This window comes from Rattus norvegicus, chromosome 6 (genome assembly GCF_021556685.1).
Source record: "Rattus norvegicus strain SHRSP/BbbUtx chromosome 6, alternate assembly SHRSP_T2T, whole genome shotgun sequence".
Lineage (NCBI taxonomy): Eukaryota > Metazoa > Chordata > Mammalia > Rodentia > Muridae > Rattus > Rattus norvegicus.
In genome coordinates, this window is record NC_141539.1 from 13250063 (window position 1) to 13270301 (window position 20239).

The 20239-nt window shown below is 48.7% G+C and overlaps 1 long non-coding RNA gene across 1 annotated transcript; it reads left to right on the plus strand.

Annotated features, from left to right (window-relative positions):
* The first annotated feature begins 1499 nt into the window (after positions 1–1499).
* On the plus strand, positions 1500–6034 carry LOC148005039 (uncharacterized). The gene is made up of 2 exons (XR_015622210.1): positions 1500–1612; positions 3045–6034. It is a non-coding gene; the product is annotated as an uncharacterized LOC148005039 (long non-coding RNA).
* The last annotated feature ends 14205 nt before the right edge of the window (positions 6035–20239 follow it).

Sequence of the window (20239 nt, forward strand, 5' to 3'; positions counted from 1 at the left end):
ATAATCAACAAAGAGAAAGCTACCACCACAGCAGGTAAGGTACCTGTGTTTGAGGCAATTTCTTTTAAGTTTAGACTGACTTTGAACTTCCGACTCCCCTACCTCTGCTTTCGGAATACTAGGGTTTCAGGCTAGTGCCACCATGCTTCAAATACAGTAAACCTTATGTTTTGTTTGCTCTTTGTTTGGGGGTTTTTGTTTTATGTTTTTGGCAAATAAACCTCCAAGGGAAGAAGTTAAGAACCGATCTAGAGCCAGGTGTGGTAGCATTTTCCTTTAATCCCAGCACTCAGGAGGCAGAGGCAGGAGGATCTCTGTGAGTTGGAGGCTGGCCTGGTCTGTAAAGAGTGAATTTCAGGACATCAAAACATGTCCCCAAAACAAACAAACAAAAAAGAACTAAAGTGGACAAGGGCGGCCTCAGCTATATAAAAGACTGTCTATAGAAGACTCTGCCTAGCCTGAGCTACATAAGATGCTATCTGTAAAGACTCTGCCTAGCCTGAGCTACATAAGATGCTATCTGTAAAGACTCTGCCTAGCCTGAGCTACATAAGAGGCTGTCTCTAAAGACTCTGCCTAGCCTGAGCTACATAAGAGGCTGTCTCTAAAGACTCTGCCTAGCCTGAGCTACATAAGAGGCTGTCTCTAAAGACTCTGTCTAGCCTGAGCTACATAAGAGGTTGTCTCAGGGGGCTGGGGATTTAGCTCAGTGGTAGAGCGCTTACCTAGGAAGCGCAAGGCCCTGGGTTCGGTCCCCAGCTCCGAAAAAAAGAACCAAAAAAAAAAAAAAAAAAAAAAAAAAAAAGAGGTTGTCTCAGTGGAATTTATGAAGGCTCAATTTTGTAAAGATTGAAGGGTAGAAGTATATTCACCCTCAAATATTCCACGTTGATAGAAGAATGATTATGAATTAAAAGCAAAAAAAACATTGGACGTAAGAAGGATTCCGATGCTGCATTTCCTTCCTGAAGGGAAGAGCCAACACTCCCATCAGAGGACCCTCTCCTGTGCTGGTCAAGCATGCGCTCTAAGACACAATCAAGGCTGAAAGAAACCTGTATGAAACCCAGCCACAAAAAGTACCCCTCACCCAGAATTGGCTCCCCCAGCCCACTACCCCTTGCCCTGGCACAGTTCCACAATCTACATAGAATCTTTGCCCAACCTGTTCCCAGCTTTCCCAGTGCCCTCTGCCTTTTCCTTGCGGGGTGTGGGCTCCGATGTCATGCAAGCCATCCTAAATATCGTTGTATGCCCTGCTTCAGTTCAGGTAATTTAATTCTCAGGCTCGGCTGAAATCCCTATGGGAGTAGAAGTAACAATTTTGTGTCCTCTGCAGAAGGAAGAATTTCCTGTGGGCTAATCTATTAATTGAGTGCAGCCCTAGCCAACTAGCAACAGGATTATCTTTGTTTTGAGCCTGGCAGAAATGGTAACAAAGTGGATTTGGAGGACTGGGCACGGTGTCACAAATCTGCAACCTCAGTGTGGGAGGCGGACTCCAGCCTGGGCTGTGCTGTGAAGACCAAGCAAATACAACTGGCAGAGGATTGCCTCTGAAATATACACAGAGAGGAAGAGAAGAAAACTTACAAGTCAAACCAATAAGGTATTTTGTTTGGTTTTGATTCATATTTTTTGAGACAGGGTCTCTCTCCATTTAGCCTTGACTGTCCTGGGACTCATTACATAGGCCAAACTGACCTCGGACTCACAGAGATCCTCCAGCCTTTGCTTCTGGAGTGCTAGGATAAAAGGTGTGTACCCCCATGCTCAGCTCAATAAGAATTTAAGGGGTTGGGGTTAAGGGTGAAGGGCTAGGAAGACAGTTCAATTGGTAAAGTCCAAAATTCAATCCCCAGATCCATGTTTGCTAAAAAGCCGTGCATAACCGCATGTGTAATTCCCAAGCTGGGGAGTCAGAGACAGGCAGATCCCTGGGGCTCATTGGTCAGCCAGTCTAGTGACCTGTCTCGAAACACAGGATGAACAGCTCACAGGGAACAACGCCCGAGGTTGGCCTCTGACCTCCCTGTTCATCTGCGTACGTGTGCACACGTATAAAAATAATAAAATAAGGAGGTGGGTTCGTAAAGTTGAAAAGGCATTCTGAAATGTTTGAAAGAATGTTCGGAACTTTCTAGACAACAAGCAAGTGGTGTCAGTTCAATGTGGGGGAGGGGCTTCACTTCCACTTCTCTGGGTGAAGTTCGCAGGCTGAATTCTATCCATCTTTGGGCATTTTTCAACGTCACTAACAGGGCAGAGAATGGGAAGGCAGTCTCCATTGTCCACATCGGGCTATGTCAGACCAAAGCACAACATTTTCTCCTAGTAGTTATTATCCTTGGCCTTTGTCTGGCTTGAATCTTCTATCCCAAATCCGAACCATGGATGTAGAGGGCAGGGAACAATTAGGATCAAAATTTGCTTAAGGGGCTAGAACACTAGCTGGTTGATAGAGTAAGTGCTTGCCTAGCACACATGGAGCCCTGGGCTCGATCCCCAAGGCCTCACAAACACAGCATGATGGCACAGACTGCCGTCCTACTAGCACTTGAGAAGTTGAAGGCAGGAGGACCAGAAGTTCAAGGCCATCCTCCACGACATAGCCAGTGTGAGGCCATCCTGGGATACATAAGAACCTATTTCAAAAACAAAACAAAACAAAAACCCTCCTTTTAGAGAAAGGCTGAAATGGGGGTGGGGGGTGAGGGTGAGGGGATGGGCGTGGGGTGTTGGGGAGGGGATACTGGCTTCAATGTCTCATGGGGTGCTGGCGACAGGAATCTTAACCTCTCCCCAACTTTTATCATCCCCACGGATGGAGAGTGAGACCCTTTCCAGAAAGCTATGGGGACTCCAGCCATGTGGACATTTTATCTCTACCACAGCCTTTCCCTGCCCTGGGCTCCATTCCCACCGTGGGCAGCTGTTTCCTCTGTGCCTCTGTGAATTTGTGTTAGGGGAAAATGGAGAGTTTGAAGCTACAGCACACTACAGTGCTTTTTGTTTGTGTTGGTTTTTTTTCTCCCCCGCAGAAGCTTCTTGGTTTTACCAGACACTGAGTACGTGAAACAAATGACTTTTTGTCTCACCTGGGAGCGGAGACCCTGTTGGACCTAAGGTGGGCTTCTAATCTTTTCCTGGCTCTGGGCTGACAACCCTGGTCATGGATTACAGGGGATTAGGAGAGAAAAACAACAAAACGTGTGTGCCCATCCAGTGGGGTCTGCTGTGTCAGCACCAGGGATGGAGACAGAGCAGTCTCTGCAGACCGCCGTCCTTATTTTAATTCTGCAGCAGGAAGTGAAACGCAGGCTCTCGCAGCTCCGAGGGGGCAGGGTTGGAGCTCAGAGCCTAGCTGGCTCTTAACGGGTTCTTAGGCTAGCCCAGGTTGACTTCCTAGGAGTGGGAGAGCTGGGGGCTTGCGGTGGGGGCTTGCAGTGGCCTTCCACCACCCCGCCCCCAGCAGCCCTCCTCCACCTTGCCCGCTGCTGTGCACCACTGATTTAGTGAAGACATCCACACCCCCTTCCCGGAGCTGCTGGCTGCTCTGCTCTGACAATTACTCTGGCTGCTGCAGAGAAGGGCCCATACCCGCCGACATACGGCTTTTTAAAGTGATAAATTGCATTAGCAAATTTCTTATTACTCTGCTGTCAGGAGGGAGCTCCTGCCACATTAGCTGACGCAGAGGCTGATGTAGAGCTTCCTGGCCATTAATTACCATGCCAAGGACTAAAGGGACACAGGGGCTCTTCGTGAATGGGTGGAGGTCCCTATTCCCTACCCTGTCCCCCTCCCCCCACTTAGTGAGAGAAAGATCTAGAAAGACCTGGCTTGGTGACCCTTGAGTTATCTTAGGTCTGGTTCTGCATTGGCTACGTATCTTGGGCTCCTGGTATCTGTGGGTGGGGCACAGGATGCCCAGAGACCTTCCAGGCTGCTTGGAGCTGGCTGTCCCTAGGGCCACTAAGATCTGGCAGCCCAGAATCTGCACTGCACCTCATTTGAAGCTTTGTTTTCAAAGCAGAGGCTGGACTGCAGCCCAGAAAGGTGTTCTGGCCTCTCCTTGAGGTTTGAGGCCAGCAGTTCTTCTCCTTTGTCCTCACTCCCTGCTCCAGACAGCTGAAAAGTCTCCTCCCTGAAGGTGACATCATGTCTTCTGCTTCAGTCCCCTCTTGGTGGCTATCCAGGGAACTGCATATTCTGGATGCTCAACCCGGATTTCCACCAACTCAGGCTTCCCACTCACACGAGAATTACATAAAGCTCAAACATACTGAGGAGCAACAGTAAGAGGAAACACAGCCCAGCTTCTCAGTGTGTTTACTCTCCCAGATTGATAAACAGTGCTAGGGGCTCTGACAGAAGAAGCTGCTTCAGGAGAGGTGCACAGAAGAAGCAGCTTCAGGAGAGATGCACGGCTGGTCCAAGGGGAGTGGGCCCCTCACGCCCCGGCCATACAAGGCAGCAGCTCTGCTCTGATCTAAGATTGTCTGGGTAGAGGACACCAGACATAATCGAATTGTTTCTCTGGTTACATGGAAAGGCAGAGAATAGGTCTGGAGCTGCAAGAACTTTGTGGGTCAGGTCTGTCAGCTTCTCATTCTGAGGAACTGTGCCCGGAGGCTCCTGCAGTCATATTTCTGTGTTCCCACATTCTCCGGCTCAAAGGGAGGTGGGGGAGGAGAAGGAGGCAGAGGCAGAGGGCTCTGCAGTGGGTAGAAGGAAGGTGTGTGTGGAGAAGAGGGTTCGAGGCAAGCTCTGAGTTCTTCACCATACAGCTGGAGGCTGCCTAGATGAAATCTCTGAAAGATCTGATTTGCACAAATGTAGCCTCAGATCCTGTATCATCTTGAACCTGAAATTGAAGTAATTTCTGCTCTGTGAAATCAGAGAAGTGTTCCTCTTTCTTGTCACTTCTCTGAAGTCTAACCTCCATGATATGCCCAAAGGATAGACCCATGAACAAGTCCCTCAAGGTTTCATGGCTGCCAATTTATTCTTCCGGTACCCAGGCTGTCCCCATGATTTCTATCCTGGGTTCTTTTGAGAATTAGGAGACACAGATCACCAAGCTGGCATCAATCAGTCCCTCTTGGGGCTTGAGGGGTGTGTCTAGACTTTTGTCCAGGGTTCAAAGACAGGTTTTCAAGCATGCTTCTGGTCTGGTCCCACCTGACCCTCCCCCACCCTCTTGGTGGGTGCAAGCCTGGGGCTTGGCTCATCTTGGTTAGTGTCCCAGGATCCTTCTGGGGCAGGTACTACACATCCCATCTCCTTGTCTTCCCCTTTAAGGATGTTGGCCAGGGTCCAGCATCTCAGCCTCAGTCCTAATGCTTGGCTCACTTTAGGGTAAGCCGTTTCCTGGGGCTCGTATCCTAAACCTCCACAACTCTCTCTGCTTGTTTCCCTCCCTCTGCCCATCACTGAAGGACACACACATACACACACAAATACACAGACGCATACACAGACACGTATATACACATAGACACACATGAATACACACACACATATATACACATACACATACACACACAGACACATATATACACATACACACACAGACACATACATAGACACACACATGCAGACACACATGCAGACACACACAGACACACACAGATACACACAGACACACACAGATACACACAGACATCACATACATAGATACACACAGACACACATACACAGACATACACAGAGAGACATACATACACACACAGACACCCACACAGATACACACACACACAGACACACAGAGAGATACATAGATAAACACACACAGACACACAGACACACACATATATAAACACACACAGACACACACACTCACAGAGACACACACAGATAGACACACACAGACACACACAGAGATACATAGATAAACACACACAGACACAGACACACACAGACACATAATACACAGACATACACCCAGAGACAGACAGACAGACGCACGCACACACACACAGAGACAGACACACACGCATACACATGCACACACACACACACACACACAGAGAGAGAGAGAGAGAGAGAGAGAGAGAGAGAGAGAGAGAGAGAGAGTCTGAAAAGTATGGGGTTGCTTGCCTATCTCACTACTCTGGAGACTGAAGGAGAATTTGGGGCCAGTCTGGACTACATAATAAGTCCCTCTCTTTGACCATTTGTCCCTCCAAACTAAACTAAACTAAACTAAACTAAACTAAACTAAACTAAACTAAACTAAAACTAAAGCAACCTCAAAGAACCTTAACTCCAAGCTGGAGAGGAGCGGACAGGGGCTGGCTCGTGACCCTGAGGACCTATCAGTCTCTGGATGCAGGACCAGGATTCATTGTTCTCCCCATGATGGAGCACCAGGAGGTGAGTTCCGGGAAGCAGGATCTTTGGGGCTGACAAGAGGAGGAACATCTGCTCAGTGGCTTGTCAGCAACCCCTGTACTTTCTCCTTTCCAGTACCTGCCTCTGGGTCAGCTCCTGCTGTGGTCCCAGCCTGTCCCCTTCACTGACTGTCGGAACCAGCCTGGGCTCTGTCTGCAGTAAGGGCCTTTGTCCTGTAAGATGATACAACACTCAGGTCACAGATGGTGATGGCAGGAAACAAGGCAAGGACTTAACCTCCCTCCTGGAAAGGCTTGAAATGGGGAAGTTGAATGTACTCCAGCTCTCTGCATGGGGCCTTTGTGCCCCTACCAGCCACAGCTCCATAGAGAAGAACTCAGAGAAGTGATCATGAAAACCCATGCCCGTCCAAGATTTGGTTCCCAGGGCCTGTGCTGTCTGCTGCAGGGCCTGCCTGTGCTGTACCCTGCAGGGCCTGTCTGCTGCAGGGCCTGCCTGCACTGTACCCTGCAGGACCTGTGCTGTCTGCTGCATTATCAGGGTTCTCCTGGCAGACCTGCCTCTTCTCCCACCATGGCCAAACTTCTTTTGACATGCTCAGAAACACATATCTGCTTGCTAAAGCTTGTGCGCGCGCACATGCGTGCGTGCGTGCGTGTGCGTGTGTGTGTGTGTGTGTGTGTGTTCTTTGATGACAAAGGAAGAACTTAACACAGAAAGACATAGGCACGTCTGCTTCTGTCCAGAAAGGACCTTGCCCTGCTGTCTCCAGGGTGGGCATGCGCTCTGTGAAAATGGCAGGCTGAAGAACCACCTCTCAGGATAACAAGGCCTCTGTTGGACACCAAGTTCACTCAGGGCTTCTTTCAGCCTAAGAACAGCACTGGTCTCTGTCATCAGGCTTTTCCCACTCTTCCACAGCCCATCTGGTCACTGGGACTCTCAGACCGCTGCCCTCCCAGGCCTCACATCCTCCAGTGAGAGGAAGGACAGACTTCTCTTCTGTCTCACGTCAAGTGCAAAGGCATCTTAGTGGTGTCATCCATTCCGTGACTTCCTGAAGCAGACTGAAGTTGTGCAGCCCTAATCCCAAGGCCAGTTCCAGGGCTGTCCTTCATTGTTCTGAACCCATGAAGGCCAAGAAGAGACTGGAAATAGGGGGAGTGGGGTCATTTCCTCGGGAGTTCATGGAGAAGCAGGCTCAGCAGGAGGCACAGAAAGAGCTGGGAATTGGCTGAGGGACATCTCAGCGGCAAGAAACTCCTTTGATGTGGAAGAAAGGCTTTGGGGCAGGGTTGGGGGATTGTGAGCTGCAGGCTAGAGAATGAGACTCACCCTGAGCCTGTAGGTATTGATACCTGAGCTATACACCTCCACCTCCACCTCTACCTCCTCCACCTCCTCCTCCACCACCATCACCTCCACCTCCTCCTCTACCATCACCTCCACCTCCTCCACCTCCTCCTCCACCACCTCCACCTTCTCCTCCACCTCCACCTCCTCCACCTCCTTCACCTCCTCCACCTCCACCACCTCCACCTCCTCCTCCACCTCCTCCATCTCCACCTTTTCCACCTCCACCTCCACCTCCTCCACCACCACCTCCACCACCACCTCCACCGACAGCAACGACAACAACCATCCTGTGCTGTATTACTGTCACAGCATCTGTCCTCATTGGCACTGATCTCTGTCACTTCTGTACTGGTTACTAGAGTCTTGCTCATCTCCTCCACTACCCTCTCCCCAGTGCTCCAGGCCAGTAACTTCTGTCCCATTCCTTGCTGTCTCCTCAAGGCGCATGATGGTGCCTGGCTCACAGTGGAGATGTGCCCTCGGTGGTTAAGCTGATGCACTGTGACTAGGTCACACAGAAGTCGGGACAGAGAGGCCAGTGAGGGAGAAAGACGGAGATCATTGGATGCCGCCCTTTTCACTGCTGTTTGGAGGCTTTCCCAGGCTAAGTGGCTAAGCATCCTTCACGACCTGAGTTCTGCACATAGAACGAATCCTTTTGCAGCCATTCCCACCTGGAATGCCTGTGTCTATGGAATTGGAAGCTGCCATCTTCTTGGAGTCCCATCTGTTGGGAGGTAGAATAAGCTCACAGATCCTGCCAGAAGCTGGCCCTCATTTGGTGTCTGGCAGCAGCTTGCTTTCCTCTTGGTCTGGGGCTTCCTCAGCGTGGGGTATCTCCTCCGCAAAGCTCAGGCCCAGGTGGCTGCCTTAACCAGTGCTCTCCACTGTGCTCTGAGGGTTCCACAGAAGGAGACTCATTAGTAAGTCTGTTTCCCCTAGCCATCTCCCGGGGCAGTGGCGCCCATGGTCCCTTTGTTCTTAACTTAGGGTTGCCACGCAATGGGTCTGAACATTGTGTCTGCACTTTGGTACCCTGCGGCGTTGGGAGCTGGCTGGGTGGGGCTGGGGGTAGGACTCACTCATCTTCTCAGACACAGAGCACAAGCACAGGTGACCTCCCTGGGAAGAGAAGGCATCTCCTGTCCACAGCCAAGAAGCAAGGAGGGAGACAGACTCTCTCCTGTGGCCTGATCAGCTGTCTGGTATGCTGACCGTGAAACGAGAATCCCCATCCCGAGTGAGCAAGCCCTCCACTCCACACCCCCAATCCAATTTTCCATTAATGAAATATTCAGAGGTTCTGCAGCCTCCTCAGCCCTGTCCTGAAGGGAGGGATCCCTTCCAATCACCCCAGCTGGAAGCATCCCTCAGTCTCCCGTCAGGTCCTTGTCCTCCCACCTGGGCGATTTTAATAGCACAACGTGTCCCTCATCCTCCACATCAGGAATATCACCCCCTTCCTCCCCACTAGATATCCCCGACCCCTGGGCCCCAGTGCTTACAGCCGCAGCAAGGAAGAATCATTTCTCAGCAGTGACCAGCCTGTCACAGGGGATGGAGACCTTCGACCTGAGGCAATGGCTAGTTTGCTGATGTTGGTTTCCCTCGTGACAGCTACAGTCCTGAGTGGGAAGTAGGAATGGAAATCTCCAATGACCAAGCCATGGGGTGGAGGTGGCTGGTGGCTCCGTAATCCCAGCATGCAGGAGGCTAAAGCTAGAGGCTCTCCAGTTCCAGGAAAAATACACAAAGCCAAAGATTCTACACGATTGATTGGTTATTGATTAAGCTTGGTTATTGAGTTGAAATGCTGCATATTTGAAGCCATGTTATTTTGGCTATCGTTAGTCTCCTTGGTAGTCATTTATCAGTCATCTGTGGCCGACATAGAAGATCCCCTCCACTGTCGGATAAAAGCCTCAGAATATATTGATGTAACGACCACCGGCTTCTACCCACACCAAGGCAAAGAGTCAGCTCATGTCTAGAACCTGCAGCAGAAGCCCCCTGCTTTGCCATAGCACGCCTACCTGAGGTTGTCACCAATCTTTAGGAAATGCGCTGATTTAAAACTTTCTTTTATTCGGTGACTTTAAAAGTACATGTAACTGCTTCCATATTCGTGCTATTCAGAATAATCTGGATCCCAGGATCCTGGGCCATGTGATGAACCAGCCAGCCTGCCCCCATCTTGGGCTTATAACCATCTTACGGCAAAGACAAACTATGCCTACCTATGATTACATTTATGCCTACCTACGATTACATTTGTTTCTCAAGGATTGGGCTCTGCCCCCACCTGTAACCTTACCTACAAATGGTTCTGCACGGTCTGTTCAAGAAGCAGTAAATATGCCTTTGTTTCAAAAGGTTGTAATGACCATCTTGCAAGCCTACCTTTGTTTCAAATGTTTACATGCCCACCGATGACGACCTCGCTCTGCCCGCCTTGCCACTGTGTCTTCATTTCAGGAGGTCACTAACTCCTTATGCTTAGATTATGAAAGCCTTGTCTTCTCACATCCAATACTGACCTCGCAATCTCCTTAGGGGAGGGCAACCCACGTACACAAATTTTAAAAGTTTGCTTTAATTAGTGGCCATTAATATTTGATTCAAAATAAGCTCTCTCTTACTTCCTTTGAGGGTAGCCTGAGCTACATGACAGACATGGCTGAACCCATCTCAAAATAAAAGATAGGAATGGGGCTGGAGGTATAGCTTGTAGCTGAGTGCCTGTCAAGCATCATGAGGCCTTGGGTTCTATCCCTAGAAAGAGAGAAAGGAAGGGAGACGAGAGGGAAGAGATGAGCCAACAAGGGTTTTCCAGAGACCCCTACATGTCCTGAACTCTAAAGTCATTCAGTTTTAACCAAGGACCATTCTGTCTCTGGTCTAGGGTATGGGCACGCACAGCAAGGGGGAGGCATGCTCGAGGTTATACAGCAGTATCTAGCTCGTGTGCCTGCTGGACGTGTGGTAACGGATGTCCCACGTGATGCTGATTCTCAAGCAACACAGCAACAGTGAGCCAAGGGGTCTGGGAGATAGGGTCTGGGTGAGGGACCCAAGGGCCAACCTTGTCCAACGAATGCAGTGGAGGTTAACTTCATACATCTTGAAATTACGGGTAAGTAAGATGAAGTCTAATTTCTGTACACACCGTTCAGATGATTTGGATAAAGGTGGTACTGACCTGATGGTGTGCAGACCATGGTCAGATGACTCAGAGTAGGGGGCCAGTAGATAGCGCTTTGGATCTGAGCTCTATTGGGAATGCAGACCGGTAACCACAGGCTACACCATGACCTTCCTAAACATTTGCACTGATATGTAAATGCTGACTATGCATGTGCACATATGTTCATGTATGTGCTTAGCTCCCCGCTAGCACTTTTCAGTTTTGAATGTTTTATATGATAATCACAATACCAAGCATGTCCTGTTTCTCTTTTCTTCTTTTCCCCCCCTCCCTAGCTTTCTTACTCGGTGCTGGGGACCAAACCCAGGGCTATTTAGTCATTTATGCCCCTAGGAACCAAGCATTTTCCCTTCAATGTTTCTATTTAGTGCTCAGAACATCTATGGGAGGAAAGCACTATCATTTCATCCTACAGGCGCGGAGACAGGCGAAGTTAAGTTGTTTGCTGTAAAGCACTTACTAACGGTGCGTTGGAGATCCAACTTCAGAGAGCCCGAGCTCAGTGCGAGTCTGCACTCATTCCAGCAGGGGAAAAAAAAAGTCTCCCTCGGGAGCTGAGTGAATAAACAAGGTAATCTGCAGAGAAAAGTCTTGAAAACTGTATTACAGTCTCTTCTAAAAGAGAAGACTTCGTTCTCTCCCTGAAAGACTCTTAAAGTTTATCAAGTTGTCAGTAAGTGTTACATGGTCCTTAGGTCGGGGACCAACTGTGGGGATATAGTGTTTTCCTCAGCTAACTGACCCAGCTCAGTATCACCGCTGGTGGCACAAAAATCTATAGTGTCTCTGGACACAGTACACACCATGGGATGGCAGGACATCACCTTTGTAGTGAACGGTAAGCCCCTCAAGGCGTGGGAATGGTAGGGGCCGTCCCCTAGAATACTTTAAGGGCCAAGCCAAGCCCTTTGGGGCACAAAACAAGCTAAGTCTCACAGCTGAGGGCCTCCAACTGCCCCTATCTACCCCAGAACACTCTAAGAGCCCTAATGACTGGACCCAACCCCTCTAATGCAGGAGGCCAACCACTACCCTACAGAGTAAAAACTCAAGACCAAGTCACAAAACCCAACCAATCCTAGGCTACCCTAGAAAGCTCCACCCACGAGAAGTCCTACACAAAGCCTGTCTCCTGCTGAGTTCCCCCCCATCCCTACCCTGCGCACACGGAGGCGGCCACCCTCCTCTATTCTCCCTGTTTCTCTTGTGTGAGGTTTCTTGCCTGTTATGACTTCGTGGTATTCCTTGGCTCCCAACTGCCAGGATACCTTTCCCCTTAGATCTGTAACACTTACAGGATATTCTTGGCCACGCATTTTTAATCAGAATAAAAAAACCCAAGCACTGATTATGAGATATTTTATGAAAAACTCACTTGGACTCTTCAAAAATGTCAATGTTATAGAAACCAGAACACTGTTCTAGAAAGATCTAAGGAGACTGCTAAAAACACCATGCAAAACCTGATTGTGGTCTGCGTTTCCAAAATGCCATAAAGGATATTTTTGGAGAATCAGGGAAATTTAAGTCTATCTTCTAGGTTAACTAATATTACTGTACCAATGTCAAATTTATTGTGTGGGACAATGACATCATAGTTATAACAGGAGTTATAGGATGCACGTTTCTGTTCTTAATATTTAAGTGTCCTCAGACCTGTGGCTTTCAAGGTGATTAAGCAAAACAAATAACCTCTCCCCACATACATCAACAAATACATAAATGTCATATATATAGGTACACGAGTATATCGAGAGCACGTATGCATACAAATAATAGTGTGAATAATAGATAACAGGTGGTGAATCCAAAAGAATAAAAAGAAAAGGAAAGGCCAGGTGGTAGTGGAGTACACTATGTGAGTTCAAGGCTACCCTGGTCTACAGAGCTAGTTTCAGGGCAGCCAGGAGTACCCAGAAAAAGCTTGTCTTAAAACAGGAAAGAAAAGGTGAGTGTGGATGAAGGATTCCTTTTCTTATTCAGTGATTTACCTCTTTTAACCTAACAGACATTGGTGTTTTGGTTGCATGTACATCTGTGTGAGAGCTTGGGGTCCTCTGAGACGGGAGTAACAGACAGCTGTGAGCTACCATGTGGGTGCTGGGAATCGGAACCTGGGTCTTTCGGAAGAGCAGCCAGTATTCTTAACCGCTAAGCCATCTCTCCATCCCCATAGATGAGGGATTTCTAAGTTTTCTGTACTGTCCTTTCAACTTTGTCCCATGTTTGAAATTTTCCCAGGAAAAAATCAAAATGTTGTACAACGAGATTTTTTTTTCTTTTTTCTTTTTTTTCGGAGCTGGGACCGAACCCAAGGCCTTGCGCTTGCTAGGCAAGTGCTCTACCACTGAGCTAAATCCCCAACCACCCCCCCTTTTTTTTTTTTTTTGGTTCTTTTTTTTCGGAGCTGGGACCGAACCCAGGGCCTTGCGCTTCCTAGGTAAGCGCGCTACCACTGAGCTAAATCCCCAGCCCCGTGCAATGAGATTTAATTGAAAGAAAAAACAAAAACAAAAAACAACCAGCAAGAAACGTACCATAGAGCAGATTTATTGAAGGTCAGGTCTGGGATTCAGTGAACATTCTAGTGCCAAGGGAAGAACCATTTAAGGGAACCTACAGATGAGCAATTTCAAAATCTAAACCAGAGTCCACCATCTTCTGTTCACTATGCCTTTAGCAAGCAGGAGAGAGGGCCTGAGGACCCAGGAGAGAGGCAGCTCAGCAGGGTTACCTTAGGACTACTTCCCTTTCAGCTATGGTACAGTCAAAATAGCTCCCTGCCCTAGGCTCCAGGTTCCTAGGAGACAAAGTCAGCATCTGGTGCTGGGATTTCCATGGTGTAAGTACAGTCCAAGCGCTGCCCACAGGCCACGCCCACATACCCACAGGCCACGCCCACCATGCCACAGGCCACGCCTGCTATGCCCACAGGCTCTAAGAGGGCAAGAAAAGGACCTTCAGCAAATGCAGCACGTGGGAGTCACACCAGTCCCCTTGCTTAAAGGCCCCTGTGTCATTACAGGGCTTGGGTACAGAGAACCTCCCTTGTTATTGTTTGAGACCGATCCTTACCATGCATCTCAAATCGGCTTGGAACACACTGTAGTGTAGCCCAGACTAGACTTAAATTCAAAACAATCCACTTGTTTCACTTTCCCAACGGCTGTGATTACAAGTGTGTATGTCCATACCTGGCTAGAACTTTCACATTTTGTTTTGTTTTGTTTTTTGAGACACGATTGACAACCAGGATTGAACCATGATTGTCCTGGAATTCACTCTCTAGACCAGGCCTTGAGCTCACAGAGATTTGCCTGCCCCTGCCTCCTGAGTGCTGAGAATAAAGTTGTCTTAGTTAGGGTTTCCTTGCTGTAAGGAGACACCATGATCAAGGCAACTCTTATAAAGGACAACATTTAATTGGTGCTGGCTTACAGTTTGAGAGGTTCAGTCCATTATCATCATGACAGGAAGCATGGCAGCATCCAGACAGACATGGTGCTGGAGAGAGAGATGAGAGTTCTACATCTTGATCTTCAGGCAGCAGAAGGGGAATCTTTCATACTGGGTGGAGATTGAGCACTAGAAGTCCTCGAAGCCTGCCTACATAGTAACACCTTCCTCCAACAAGGTCACACCTATTTCAACAAGGCCACACCTCCTAGTAGTGCCACTTCTCATAAGCCAAGGATATTCAAACCTCCACAAGAGGCATGAGGCACCACTGCCCAGCTGGACTTTCTCTTTGATCATGTAACTGAGAAGACTGGTCTGATTCCATGACAGGCTTCATATTGGCGGTTAGGAGACTGTGCCTAAGAACTGGACAGGCCCAGGCAAGCTCAGGCAAGTCAGTTACTAGGAAAAAAACCCCAGGCTTCAGGCAACTAATCTGCCCTACCATCATAAACTGCCCTGTCACTTGGCCTGAGGCAAGGACAAAGGGTCAGCAGCAGTTTCCAGACTTCCCCAGCAGCAGTTTCCAGCCCCCAGACTCAACAGATTAACATAGAGGTCGCCTATCCTAGAATTCCCTAATGTGCTTTAAATCAGGCCTACGAGCTCACTTGGTTGTCCCTCGTCTTGGTAGTGGGGAGACCCCGGCTTGCCGGGCAGATGACCCAGGAGGGTACTGGGAAGATAGACTATCTAAGTCTCAAAGTGAGTCTTAACTACCGGGAGAACCCCCAAATGCAACTCGAGGTTGGAGTTCAATACAAACGCTAGAGGCTGATTTTCCCACACGTTGGGGTCGACCTTCAGTCTTCCCCTCGTGACAAGTGACTGGAAGGCTACCCCATCTCAAGGTAAGAATGATGGGGTTACAGGTGCACACCAAAACGTTCTCCCTTTTATGTGGCTTCTGCGGAGTTAATTAAGGCCATGAGGCCTTCCTGTATGTTTGCCCTCTGAACCATCTTATCTGCCCAACTGGTGACACTTTTGACAGCAAGGGTCACATTTCTCTTGCATCCTCTTTACTAAGGCAAAGGCTCAAGTCAGATCTTGGTTAAAGCAAAGAGTGTGCAGGGGGTGAAGGAAGGATTGGCTGTAGCTGTGTGTACAGGGCAAGGATATTCTAGGTACTCTAGGTACTTCAGAACTCTCTGTATTTGGGGGCTGTCTCCTCCCTGCTGTCCCTGCTCCCACAGAATCATTTGCATCCTAAATTTACATGAAGCCTAATCCTTGAGAGAAAAGCCACCTTCCTCCTCTCTGAATTCCTCCTTTGTCATTCAAAGTCCTGCATTGTGACAATGGGGGTGGTGTGGGAAGCTCAGTGAGCAGGATGGTGTGGGCAGTGCCCCTAGAGGTTGCAATTTAAGGAGGGGTCTGGATCTTCCCCGCCTTTGAGTAATGGGTCCTCTACTCAAGATAGTCCCAGTACCCTCCTGGGTCATCTGCCCGGCCGTGCTTGAAGCGGTCGAGAGTGGCAGTGTGGCTGTGTGGGCATGGGAGTACCTCGGATAGCTTCCTTGTAAGATCAGGAAGAGGTCCCACTTGCAGGCTCTTCTTGGGTTTTCTAACACAGTTGCCTCTGGTGGGCAAGGCTTCTTTATTTGGTGGGACATTACTTGACAACGTGCCCAGACAGGGTTGGATTCTGTTTCCTGTTTTGATAGTCCTGCTCTGTCTGCCCAAAGGCTCAATCTCTAGGGAAAATGGAGCCAAGAGAGACGAACATCATAGGCAAAATGAAGACCTGATGTTCCCTCTCTATCCACCTCACTGTGCCAATAAGGCTGGTGACTTCGAACCTCCGCCCTTGCCCCAGGTGGAACGGAACCAGACAGTTCCAGGGGGTGAGCCGGAGCGGCTGGAGAGCGTGCAGAGAGCCCTCCAGATGCTTCCTAGACAAATGATGCACCCCACCCTCTCAGCGAGGGACTGAGTGAGGCGGGACAGCAGTCCACAGAGGGAGGGGCAGGGGAAGGCCAGTGACCTGTGCCATGCATAAGCACAGCAGAAGGGAGAGCCAGGGACTCAGAGCAGTTACTAATGGAAGCAAACAGAAAGAGAAAAATCAATGGTGTGGCCACATCTCCTGTCTTAGAACAGCTGCAGGAGAGAGAGAGGGAGCTTGGAGCTTGGAATAGAGTAGCAGCTTGTTAGTGAGCCCTATCCCCATTACCGAGACTGGTGGAGTCCCTGTGCCCAGCGGCCCTTCAGTAGATGGTAGATAATTCTGTCTGGGTCTCTGGTTTGACTGGACTCTGTTTCAAGGCAAGCAATGGAGTATGTGAAGGTCCCCCTACCTGTCATTGTGTTACTACCACAGTAGTCAGGAGGCTGCCTCGTAAGCATCCGTGATCCATGCTTCCTTTAGCATTAGGAAAACCTAACAGACCTGTGTCCAGTGCTCAGGACTAGAAGCAACCCAGATGACCTTACTACTGACCTTGTTCCCGTCCCTTATTTAAAATGATAATAAAACCTTCAGCCTCCCCCAAACTCTTTTCCGAGTCTTCAAGAGCAGGTTATCTGATTTTTACTGAAAATGCCTGCATTTCGTTCTGGCTGAGAAGGGGTTGGGATACAGATGACACGCAGATCATTCGGATGAGGCTCTTAATCTGAAAAGAATGTGGGAATGAATGCTAGCGTCTTGTCGGAGCCCGAATCGTAGCAGATAGATTTTTTTTTTTGCCCTCTTCTCCTTAATCAATTTCACCCTAATTAATTCCTTCTGTGGCTGAGTCTTGTTACATTATACAGTCTGCTGATTATTTCCACAATCAAGAGACTGGATATCCATGCATTTTTAATAAGGAGCCACTGCATCCGTTTTCATAAGTGATCTCCTTGCTGGCCGCTGAAGCTGCTAACAAAATCATAGAGCAGATTTCTTCCTTCTGCAGCGCTGTTTGCTGGCGTATTCCTCCTGTGTGACGACGATGCAGGAGAACTCTAGAGCCCATTGTAGTCGGGCGGGCGAGAGCTGGTTATTTAACTTGGCAATCTTCAATGTCAAGAGCTGCTTATTCGCAGGTCACTGACTTTTAAAAAATAAACACAGGGGTAATTGTTTTACTGGCTGATGAAGTCTAGTGGGCTAGCCTTGAAGGCCATTCTAATTGTATACTTGGTTTAAAACCTTGACTCGCAGGAGGAACTCCTTCTAAAGGTTGACCCACGTTCCCGCCTCCATCCGAGACTAGCCCAGGCTGGCTGTCCACAGCCGTGTGACCAGCTGCTCTCTCATATTTGACCTTGATACCTCTGGGAGCTTGCAAGCCAGAAGCAAAGCACAGAGTAATTCCAGATCTTCAACTGTTTCCGGTTTGGCACTGGGAGAGGACAACTCTCTAAGGGAGAGAAAATTATTTTGTTTTGGGAAAAGCACTATGTGGTGTGCTGCAGACAACTCCGAAATGGACGGTTTGAGACGAGCAGAATCGGTGGCCGTGCACGAACGCTGGTGTAAAATGTCGCAGGCCTGGGACACAGCTCCCCAGAGAAAGGTGCTCCTCACAGGCCTGACAGTCTGAGTTTGACCCCCAAGACCCATGCAAAAGTGGAAGGAGATTCTAGACTCCGCAAAATTGTCCTCTGGAATTCACACACAGTGCAGCATAGGTGTCTACACATGTTTTGTCCATGAGAGCAAAGCCATACTCACCCACTCGTGCTCAGAGGCAGAGATAATAGATTTTTTTGAAAAGGCCACCTACTCCCTGGCAGAAGGAAGTCATTCTTCTCCTTGCCTCAGGGCGTAGATTGTTGTAACCCGACCTCCAGGTAAGCATGCTAGGGTCAAGGGTCCTCCATCTGGAAGTCAAATTGGGTCTGCAGTTGGGAGACAGGCTCCAGGAGAGTCTGTGTGTGTGTGTGTGTGGGGGGGTATGTAGTGTGTGTGTGGTATGTGTGTGTGTGTGTGTGTGTGTGTGTGTATGGTGTGTGTGTGTGTACATGTATGGTGTGTGTGTGTGTACATGTATGGTGTGTGTGTATAGTGTGTGTGTATAGTATGTGTGTATGGTGTGTGTGTGTATGGTGTGTATGTATAGTGTGTGTGTGTGTGTGGTATGTGTGTGTGTATGATGTGTGTATGGTATGTGTGTGTATGGTGTGTGTGTGTGGTATGTGTGTGTGTATGTGTGTGTGTATGGTGTGTGTGTGGGGGGTGTGTGTATGGTGTGTGTGTATGATATGTGTGTGTGAGTATGTGTGAGTGTGAGTGTGTATGGTGTGTGTGTATGTGTGTATGGTGTGTGTGTATGTGTGTATGGTGTGTGTGTGTATGGTGTGTGTGTGTATGGTGTATGTGTGTATGGTATGTGTGTGAATGTGTATGGTATGTACATGTGTGTGTGAGTGTGTGTGTGTATATGGTGTGTGTGAGTATGTGTGTGAGTGTGTATGGTGTGTGTGTGTATGTGTGTATGGTGTGTGTGTGTATGGTGTGTGTGTATGTGTGTATGGTGTGTGTGTATGGTGTGTGTGTATGTGTATATGGTGTATGGTGTGTGTGTGTGTGTGTGTGTGTGTGTGTGTGAATGTGTACGGTATGTGCATGTGTGTGTGTGACAGAGATTAGGAAGGGAAGACCTGACTCAAGCAATTGACTTTATATGGTAAACATGGCACACTGCGCCAAGGTCCCATGCCAGTCCCCAGCTGCTACTGGGTAGGAGAGCTAGGCCCAGAGAGTCTTGTTCACAGTCACTCAGTTCATCAGGAAAGGACTTGCATCTTAGAGTCTAGCCCTTACCACCCACTCCAACGATCAGAGCATCTCTTGGGTAAATTTCCTGTTGGCCGGGACACCTTGCCAGCTTGTCATGTGTGGTCAGAGCATTTCTTCTGCTTTCTTTGTTCCAGACCCCTCAGGACATCTCTATGGATCAATTTATTGTAATCAAAACTGCATCAGGAATGTTCAGCTTCCTTGTCTGTTCTATGGACATAACAGTAACAGGTTATGGTCTTGACCTAAATCATTGAAAGACCTTAGTACATAGCAGGCTGCACTCAAATGTTATCTCTAAAGGGAATGTGGGTTTTTTGAAGATTTCAAAATGTGAACTAGGCAAGCTGCAGCTGGACATGGTGGTGCATGCTTTAATCCCAGCACTCAGGAAGCAGAGGGAGGCAGCAGGTCTTTGTGAGTTCAAGGCCAGCCTGGGCTACATAGCACATTTCAGGCCAGCCTGGGCTACACTGTGAAACCCTGTCTCACACAAAACAGAAACAAAAACAGAAGTCCTTACCATATCCAAACAAAACAAAAAGGACAAAGATTGCTGAGGTCAAAGTGGATCTTGCAGAGGTATGCTGGGAAGGACCCTGGATCCCAGCGCGTCAACAGGCAGTTAGGAGAGGAGCAGCACAATTCTGGGTCATTCCCCACAGTCCAGGGTAGGCAAGTGGGAAAGAGCCCTAGACATCACTTCCCAGTTGGAATGAAGGGCCATCCGTGCTGTGCCTCAGTGCACAGGGCTGAGAGCTGCAGTCTTCCTTCCACACTCAGGGCTAAGGTGTCTTGGGTGTGTAAAGGACGCCAGCAGAGTTAGAGCACAGCACCAGAGTTGGAGCCCCATTTCCTCAGAACTCTGGGACCTTTATGAGCTCTGTGCAAGGAGTTATTTTGGTTCATTTTTTTCTTTTATTCTTTGGTCCATTTGTTCCCTACATTTTCTTCTTCCTCTAGTGTTTTCCAGCCCCTCAAGCACAGAATTTACCATAGAAAGGAAAACCAGACCAAGGATAGTGGGACAGTGAAGGAGATCCCTCCACCATGTACTCCAGAAGCAGTTTACCCATCCAAGGTACATAAGCTGTGTAACTTACAGGAAGGTCTTCAGAGGAAGCCTG